The sequence below is a fragment of the Phacochoerus africanus genome, chromosome 11, assembly GCF_016906955.1.
Source record: "Phacochoerus africanus isolate WHEZ1 chromosome 11, ROS_Pafr_v1, whole genome shotgun sequence".
Classification (NCBI taxonomy): Eukaryota; Metazoa; Chordata; class Mammalia; order Artiodactyla; family Suidae; genus Phacochoerus; species Phacochoerus africanus.
Window position 1 is genome coordinate 50,201,526 of NC_062554.1, and position 9,612 is coordinate 50,211,137.

The 9,612-nt window shown below is 44.7% G+C and overlaps 1 protein-coding gene across 1 annotated transcript in view; it reads right to left on the bottom strand.

The window, feature by feature from the left end:
* Positions 1-9,487, bottom strand: part of SCN3B (sodium voltage-gated channel beta subunit 3) — a 76,252-nt gene extending 66,765 nt beyond the window's left edge. Inside the window, exon 1 of the mRNA XM_047752982.1 lies at positions 9,299-9,487. The gene's annotated coding sequence lies outside the window, so the exon portion shown is untranslated. The remainder of the gene's footprint in view (positions 1-9,298) is intronic.
* Positions 9,488-9,612: the final 125 nt, after the last annotated feature.

Consider the following 9,612-nt stretch of genomic DNA (forward strand, 5'->3'; position numbering starts at 1 on the left):
AATTAAATCACCTCTCTGGTGCACTCTTCACTGTGAGCGACACCCGCACCCTCACTCATTTGGGTGTGTATTACTGCTTCACTTCTGCTTAGAAAAATAGAGTATTTTCTTTTTTTGTCTTTTTGCCATTTCTTGGGCCGCTCCTGCGGCATATGGAGGTTCCCAGGCTAGGGGTCTAATCAGAGCTACAGATGCCGGCCTACGCCAGAGCTATAGCAACGCGGGTTCCGAGCCTGTCAGCAACGTGCACCACAGCTCACGGCAACGCCGGATCCTTAACCCACTGAGCAAGGCCAGGGATCGAACCGGAAACCTCATGGTTCCTAGTCGGATTTGTTAACCACTGCGCCACAACGGGAACTCCAGAAAAATAGAGTATTTTCTGTGTGCTCTCCCACATGTTGTACTGTGTTTCTAACAATAAACTTTATACCTGTTTTTACAGTCTTTGCCTCATTGAAACATTCTTGCTTTCAACAGGGGGGCAAGAATAAGGGCAATTCTGCTTCTAGCCTCTAGCTGGTCTAGTGGCTATGATAGGGATGGAGTAGGAACAGGTAGTTGTGGAAGTTCAATAAGGGACCACAGATAGAGATCGAAACCTAGGGGACTTTGGGAGACCACTATAAGTTAATAATTGCTCAAGAAAGCCATCAGAACAAGGCAGTCCTGATTGACTAGTGGAGGTGTGACAACTGTCAAAAGTCATTGGGTGGGGGATGGGATAAGGCCTGCATTCAGGTTCAGACCAGGGGCAGGAGTTTGAGGACCACTCTTCTGCTGATCTGAATACACACCTTACTGGATACTTAAGGAGGAGATACTGCTCAAAGAGGAAGAGGTGGTCTTTTCCAACCCCTACTCCCCTTGGATAATAAAACTGTAGCCTACCTAATCCTCGGGGCAGAGCCTCCTCACCTCCTTGCCTGCCCTCTTGCATCTCTCACAAGTGTCCTATCTTAATAAATAAATAAATAAATAAATAAATAAATAAATAAATATTTTTTTAGGGCCACACTCGAGGCATATGGAGATTCCCAGGCTAGGGGTCGAATTGGAGCTACAGCTGCCGGCCTACACCAGAGCCACAGAAACGCTGGGGATACAAGCCTCATCTTTGACCTACACCACAGCTCATGGCAAAGCCAGATCCTTAACCCACTGAGAGAGGCCAGGGATCGAACCTGAGACTTCATGGTTACCAATCGGATTCATTTCCACTGCGCCACAATGGGAACTCCCTTGATAAATCTATTTCTTGCCTATCACTTTGTCTCTCACTGAATTCCTTCCGCATGGAGGCATGAAGAACCTGATCCTCAGTGAGTCCCGACACCAGGTGAGTGATCTTAATTTAAAACTGTGGGTTCTGGAGTTCCCGTCGTGGCGCAGTGGTTAACGAATCCGACTAGGAACCATGAGGTTGCGGGTTCGGTCCCTGCCCTTGCTCAGTGGGTTAACGATCCGGCATTGCCGTGAGCTGTGATGTAGGTTGCAGACGCGGCTCGGATCCTGCGTTGCTGTGGCTCTGGGGTAGGCCGGTGGCTACAGCTCCGATTAGACCCCTAGCCTGGGAACCTCCATATGCCGAGGAAGCGGCCCAAAGAAATAGCAAAAAGACAAATAAAATAAAATAAAATAAAATTAAATTAAAAAACTGTGGGTTCAAGTCCCAGTCTGTGTTTTGGCTAGAGTAAGGCCGTTAGTGCTGTCAGTTTCAGCTAGGACTCCTGGTTTTAATCCAGGTTGCCCAGGTTCAATTCCTGAGCAGAGAATTAAGATTTTGCTTCAAGCCATCATGCACTGCTGTCACTCTGAAATCAGAGTGATGCAGGTGTAAGCTAAAGATTGCCAGTAACCACCAACATCTAGGAAGAGGCAAGCAGGAGTTCTTTCCTAGAATCTTCAGAGAGCCTGGCTCTTCTGACACCTTGATTTTGAAACTGTAGCCTCTAGAAGTTTAAGAGAATAAATTTCTGTTGTTTTAAGCTGCTCAGTTTGTCTTGCTAGGGCATCCCTAAAAAAGCTAATAAAATAGTGATCTTAAAAAGAATAAATTGGTTGTGGCGCAGCAGAAACCAGTATCCCTGAGGATGCGGGTTTGATCCCTGGCCTCTATCAGTGGGTCAAGGATCCAGTGTTGCCATGAGCTGCGGTGTAACTCACAGACATGGCTCAGATCTGGCGTGGCTGTGGCTGTGGCATAGGCCAGCAGCTGTAGCTCTGATTTGACCCATAGCCTGGGAACCTGCAAGTGCCACAGGTACAGCCCTAAAAAGCAAAAAAAAAAAAAAAAAAAAAGGAATTGAATGTTTGCAGAACACTTAGTGTTTGTTCTCATTAATCTCCAGAATCACCTAAGTGGTAAATAGTGGGACCAGATTTAAACTCAGACTAAATACCAGGCAATCCTGACTTGACAAATTGCAAAATAAACACAGATTTAAAGGTTTGAAATTAAAATAAAATGTATAGCATGAAAGTATGCATTATTTTAAATGATCTGTCAGGTTTGTTGATTAACTGACAAGTTACTGATTCCAGTCATATAGGATGAGCAAGTTTCTACCATATTGTTTAATTTTGAATCCCTGATTTACAAGACTGGAAAGAATCAGCATCACAGAGCTAGGAAAGACTTTGGATTTTGCTGAAAATGGAAAAAAAAAAAAAAAGATAAAAGGATTGGGATTTGGGGAGGGGCAGAGACACAAACCTATCAACTCTGCCTGGGGGACTTTGGAACATAAGGAAGTGGGGGCTGTAAATCAAGGGAAAGACTCTTACTACCGCTCACACCAAAGAATTCAGCAATGAGAAGCCAGATGTGCAGGAATTAAGTGGTAGCTGGAAGGGAAATTAAGAGATTTGAAATACATAGCATAAATTCTAAAAGAAGGGATTTCTCAGAGAAAACCCACAAACTGGCCAAGGAACTTCAAAATCATGCCAGAAAAGCAGGATTTCAAAAGCAGTTCTTCAAGAGAGGAGCCTGGCAGATGAATTTCCCCCCAGGACATAGGAATATTTTTAAGAGGGGGTTTCTGTCAGTGTAAATTATGGACTTGGATTGACTTGTACTCCAGAGAAGCCAAAACCATCATCTTTTTATCATTTTTTAAAACTTACGCTTTCTTCCCTTTAGTTACATAAATCTCTGCTATTAATTACACTTGGAAACAGCAATGGGCTGTGAACTGGAGTTTGGCACTTGCCATCAGCCTCAACAGGGATTAAATCATAAGCAACTGCCCACCCGCAGCACCCTCTGAGCGGAGCTCAGTGTGGAGGCCAGGAGTGTGCTCTGGGAAAACGGAAGAACACGTCTTCAGATCATTAGATGTTTTTAGGAGATTTTTATGAGCCCAATTCTTGCATCCTCTCATATCTAGAAAAACACCAAAGTCCTTCATGATGACTGATGTCTGTGACTAGAAGTAACCTTCACAAGACGAGCAGCAACCTTCTGTAAGATGTGTGCCTGGCTGCAGGAACCTTCCCCTTCACCTGACTTCTATCTTGATACTCCCCCTTTCCTCTTGGGGGGGTGGGGGTGCAGAGGGAGTATTTCAGAGCTGTCTGAAATACTGCCTCCTGGGCTGGAGTTAAGTGGACAAAACAAAACAAGTGCCGGTCCTCCTTGAGTGCAGCCACTCCCAAGAGTGGGCTGGGTGAGCCCTGAGGGAACTCAGAAAGGAAACAAACACTGGCCCTCAGCTGAGGTGCATATCAAAGGAGTGATTCCAGGAAGACTAGACCTTTACTTTTTCCCATAGAAACTGTTTTGGAAATCTGGTTTTTTCGTAAATCTTCTGTTCCTACTATCTTCCCTTTGTTGCAAAAATTCCTATATATCTTAGCTCTCCCCTCACCTCCTCAGGGCTACCTGACATCCTGACGCCTGGGCTAAGTCCTAATTTTGCCCCAAATAAAACTTAACTTTCAGGTTGTGCCATTTTTTTTAGTCGACAGTGGGCTTAGAAGGCAATATGCATCAAATAACCCAGCGTGGTTTGGGAACAGTCCATCTGTGGAATGGAATTGGTCATGCTGCAGCAATAGCACTGGTTCTGGGCACCTCTGCATTTTCTAAGCTTTGTGGGTGTGGGGGTGGTGCTGGGCTAATCCTTTTTGTCCTTTAACTCTCTGGATTCTTGAAAGAGTAGGACAAATGAGAGAGGTAGGTTGGAGACACTTTGGGTCCTAATAGTGTGCCGCTTTTGGCTTGGGTTGGAGAAGATATCTGGGTACCACGCTGGGACTAGAATGGAAAGATTCAACACATGGTTGGGATATTTAAGATCCTTTGTGGAAAAGGACGAGACTATGTGGAACTTACTTTATCTGAGGCAGAAAAAGATTTACTTGAAAATGGAAGGCATTTATATTACTAAATTTTAAAGGGTGGCTGCAAACTTCAGGATAGTTTAAGGCTGATACTGATTATCTGGGCCCCCTTAGATAACTCCTTCTGACAAGTCGGTGTAGACATAGTGAATCTAAGTAAAGAGAGAATTTTTTTTCCTCATTGTATTTTGTGCCTTAGGGAAAACTGTTTTGAAGTATAACACTCTCTCCTTCAATGACTTCTGGATTTGTAAGAACAGAGACATTCAAACGGTCTTGAGACAAGCCGCTTTCTCAATGATCCTAAGGAAAGGTGGGAAGGAGTTGAGCCACTGGGAGTTCCCATCGTGGCTTAGCAAAAATGCATCTGACTAGCATCCATGAGGACGCATGTTTGATCCCTGGCCTTGCTCAGTAGGTTAAGGATACAGAGTTGCCATGAGCTGTGATGGTCTGTGTAGGTCACAGATGAGGCTGGGATCCCGTGTGGCTGTGGGAACCTCCATATGCCAAGGATGTGGCCCTAAAAAGACAGAAAAAAGGGAGTTGAGCCACTGAGAAAAGCCAAGGCTCTCCAGATCTGCCGGTGATCTCTTCTGGGGAGATGGGGGGGGTGGGGCAGGTGGGCAGTAGCAGCCAGGCTTATCATCTGTCCAGTCACCAGGCAATTTGGGTAACTATGACAACTAATAAAAGTGTCGGCTTCTAAGCGTTCTATGAATATTCCCAATTTAACATTTGAGAACCTTTAGAGAGGTGAAGTAATTTACATGTTCAAGGTCTTATAGCTAATAAATGATGGAGACAGGATTCAAATTTAGGTCTATTTATCCAGGGGGCCTCCACCCTCACCCCTTAACCACTACTGCCTCTGTTCTGCCTCGGTCTTCTGTGAATTGTCTCTACAGGCAAAGCTGACCACCCCTTTCCTATGCTAATGTATCTATTTAGCACATCTTATACGCTAGGTTAGAGGCCATTCTTTGCCACCAGCTCAAGAATTCTTGGAAGCAAAGCTCTTAGTAATCATTGTACCTAACACAATGCTTAGCACAAGCAGGCAAGCAATAAATGAATGGGTGGATACTATACTTCCTCTCTCCAGACTCATATATGGCTACTTACACAACATCTCCACTAGATATCTAGTAGATATCTCAGACTTTTTTTTTTTTTTAAGGGCTGCACCACAGCATATGGTGGTTCTTAGGCTAGGGGTCAATCGTAGCTACAGCTGCCAACCTACGCCACAGCCACAGAAACACGGATTCTGAGCCGTGTCCGCAACCTACACCACAACGCAACGGCAACACCGGATCCTTCATCTCCTGAGCAAGGCCAGGGATTGAATCTGCATCTTCATGGATACTAGTTGGATTTGTTTCCGCTGTGCCATGATGGGAACTCCCTCTCAGACTTACTGAAACCGTGTGCAAGCCCCTGAATCCTTGTGTTTTGAAAATGTAACCGAGCAGGGCCCCTATGGGGCTCTGGGATGCAAAAGCCCTTCTATGCCCTCCATTGCTTTTTAGGAAATAGGCCTCATTCACCTCCCATGAGTTTGATCAAACCAGAGAAAGGAGGGGATGTAGAGACCATGGAGGAGCAGTCAGAAATAACAGTGCAGCTTTAGGGCAGGGTCCTGGTCCCTCCTCAAAGAATTTAACAATATCTTTGAGTTCTGCAGAACTAAAACTCCCAACAAATGGAAGATGTAAATAAAGCATTCTTTTTTTTTTTTTTTTTTAAGGGCCCCTTCTACAGCTTACAGAAGTTCCCAGGCTAGGGGTTGAATTGGAGCTACAGCCGCTGGCCTAGACCACAGCCATAGCCACACAAGATCCAAGCCGGGGAGGCGGGGGGAACTATAATGAAAAAAAAATAAAAACCATTTATGTGTAACTGGGTCACCATGCTGTACGGTAGAAAATTGACAGAACACTGTAAAAGATATAATGAAAAAAAAAAACCATTTAATATATATATATATTAAAAAAAAAAGATCCAAGCTGCATCTGCAACCTACACCACAGCTCACGGCAACGCCAGATCCTTAACCCACTGAGACCTGACGGAAACTCGCTAATGAAGCATTCTTCATTCCAGAAAGAAGGACCACCAGAACCAGTCCTGGAGCCACTAAACACTAGCTTTGAAAGACAATACAAGCTTGTACCTACCCTGATCCTTATCTGCGGCCCTATTTTCCAGGCCTAAACTATAAACCATCTCCTATTCTCCCCCAAAGGGAGTGGGGGTGGGGCAGTCTTTAAGGCATGCTGTGAACTTCCTTTTCTTGGCAAAGGAATAAAGCTATTTTTTTTCTCCTTCACCCAAACCTCTCCGAGAGTTTCTATTCAGCACCAGTGGACCAGCAACAAAAAGGCTTTTCCCTTAGCCTCCCAGGCCTCCCCTCAGTCTCACAAGGCTGACTCAAGAGTTCTTGCTTAGGAAATATTGTTAGAGCCAAAAACTAACTAAACAGTCTCCATTATGTTATGTCCTGCCTTGGTCCACTAACTTACTCTAACCAGCTTTTCACAAAGGATTTCTTTCATCATTAATTACTTTGACAAATGGTTACTTTTTGTTTGTTTGTTTTTTTAGGGCTGCACCCATGGCATGAGGAAGTCCCCCAGCCAGGGGTCAATTGAGTCAGCCCATGTCACAGCCACAGCAACTCCAGATCCGAGCTGTGTCTTTGTATACACCACAGCTCACAAGAACACCGGATCCTTAACCCACTGAGCAAGACCAGGGATCAAACCCTCAACCGCATTGATACTAGTCGGCTTTGTTACTGAGCTACTTTGGAAACTCCCAAAGTAGCTCTCGTCAGGGTTATATTGCAGCTGGTGTTTTCCTTTCCTCTGAAACATTCTCTAACACCTCCTTTCTTTTGTGAGTCATCTTCACTGGAGAGAGAAGGTCAAGGTGCAACAACCCTGAAGACCACCAGAAGTTGTCACTGGACCACCTGACTCGCCTTGATGACTTTGAAATGATCCATGGAGGGAGAATGTGGGCACCCTAATCCTTATCAACAGCCCCCCACACCCTGCTTCAAGCTAAACCTATAAAATCTCTTGCTATCCCCTCTCAAGGGTAGACACAGTTTTGAGGCATTAACCTGCCGTGGCCTCCTTTGCCTGGTAAAACAAATAAAGCTGTTCCTTCTGCTTCACCCAACTCTTGTCTTAATTGGTACCAGTGTAGAGGCTGGTTTTGGCATCTTAGTCAATGGTACTCTACTTTCTCTCAAGTGATCTTTTTTAAGGCAAGTTATTCATATGGACATTTTAAAGTCTCCAAACATATAACTTAAATTTTTTGTTGTGGGTTTTCAAATAAATATTGTGCTCCAAGATTTCTTCTATATAATATTCATCTGGTATTTGTTAAGACTTAATTACTCTTGGAGAGTTCCCGTCATGGAGCAACAGAAATGAATCCACTAGGAACCATAAGGTTTCAGGTTTGATCCCTGGCCTCCCTCGTGGGTTAAGGATCCAGTGTTGCCATGAGCTGTAGTGTAGGCTGCAGATGTGGCTTGGATCTGGTGTTGCTATGGCACAGGCCAGTGGCTGTAGCTCTGGTTTGACCCCTAGCCTGGGAACCTCCATATGCCGCAGGTGCAGCCCTAAAACAGAGAGGAAAAAAAAAAAGACTTACTTCATTACTCTTTACACTGGCAATTATTTTAAACCTGTTTGAGAATGTATTCTATAACCTTGAAACATGGATCCTTATTGCCCATAAATAATTAAATTATGTTGTGTAAACAGATATCCTGAGATCACTAGATTCTACTCTAAAGTCTGAAGATTAAGTTCCAGGTAATAAAAGTATATTTTGCCTTTTATCTCTTTCCATTGATTTTTGGGACTTCACAGTGGAGAAGGTGAATTTTCCTTGGGTTATTTCTTTTTTTTTTTTTTGGTCTTTTGTCTTTTTTGTTGTTGTTGTTGTTGCTATTTCTTGGGCCGCCCCCTCGGCATATGGAGGTTCCCAGGCTAGGGGTCGAATCGGAGCTGTAGCCACTGGCCTACGCCAGAGCCACAGCAACGCGGGATCCAAGCCGCGTCTGCAACCTACACCACAGCTCATGGCAACGCCGGATTGTTAACCCACTGAGCAAGGGCAGGGACCTAACCTGCAACCTCATGGTTCCTAGTCGGATTCGTTAACCACTGCGCCACGACGGGAACTCCTCCTTGGGTTATTCTTAAACTAGGTGCCAAGTGCTCTTAATATTTTCATAACTTTGTTAGCAAATCACTTCATTTCCGACAATCTTGCAATTCTCTGGGCTGTTTAGACTACCTTCTATCTTCCTCCAAAGACCTTCAAAGTCTTGCCTTTTTCCTCCTCAAGACACTTTTACTATTAGTAAGGTGTTCAGGAACCTGCACAGAATTCTACAGAGAACCCCGTGGGGAAGGTCAGGGCATCTTGGGCTCCAACGGCCTGTGTTTGACTGTACTGCTTCTGGCTGGTTCCAGGCTCCTGTACTGGAACCGTTGCTAGAGACTGTGGTTCTGTGCATGCTCAGATTTAGGAGACGACATGCCCCTCCAGGAACCTCAGAAAACACAGTCATTTACAAGAGACCAGAGATTTAGTGCCAACATATGAGACTTTGCAGGGGGGATCAGCAATAAAAGAACGATTTGATTTCCCAACACATTGGGCCATCTCTCAAACTTTGCTTTATGGGTAATTCTTTTGATAGAGTTTTACCTATTGCAGTAAGGCAGACAAATCAGCAAATTAAAAGTCAAATCTGTTACCTCCAGAATTGTATCAACGTCCATAAATTATGATCTAGGAGAAATTACTTTATACCACTGTGGCATATTGCCCAGGACAAACCGTGCTGAGATCTTAGCTATGGTTCAGAAATGTCTGCACATCAGAAGTCTCTTCTGCAAACCCCAGACTCAGATCTTACCTCAATGAGCACAGATTGCCCCAGTGGCTCGGCTAACCACTCCAAGCTTTCTCTATCCTCATGGAAAATTACTCTGTCCTCCCAGAGCTCTCTGTATGGATAATCTTCAGAAGTCTCCAGAACCTGGGGAGAGTGAATGGGTGAAATAGAAAGCCCCAGAAACCAAGGAACCTGGCTGCCAACTTTTTTTTTTTTTTTGGCTTTTCAGAGTCTCAACCATGGAGTATGCAAGTTCCCAGGCTAGGGGTCAAATCAGAGCTACAGCTGCTGGCCCACGCCATAGCCACAGCCACACGGGATCTGAGCTGCGTCTG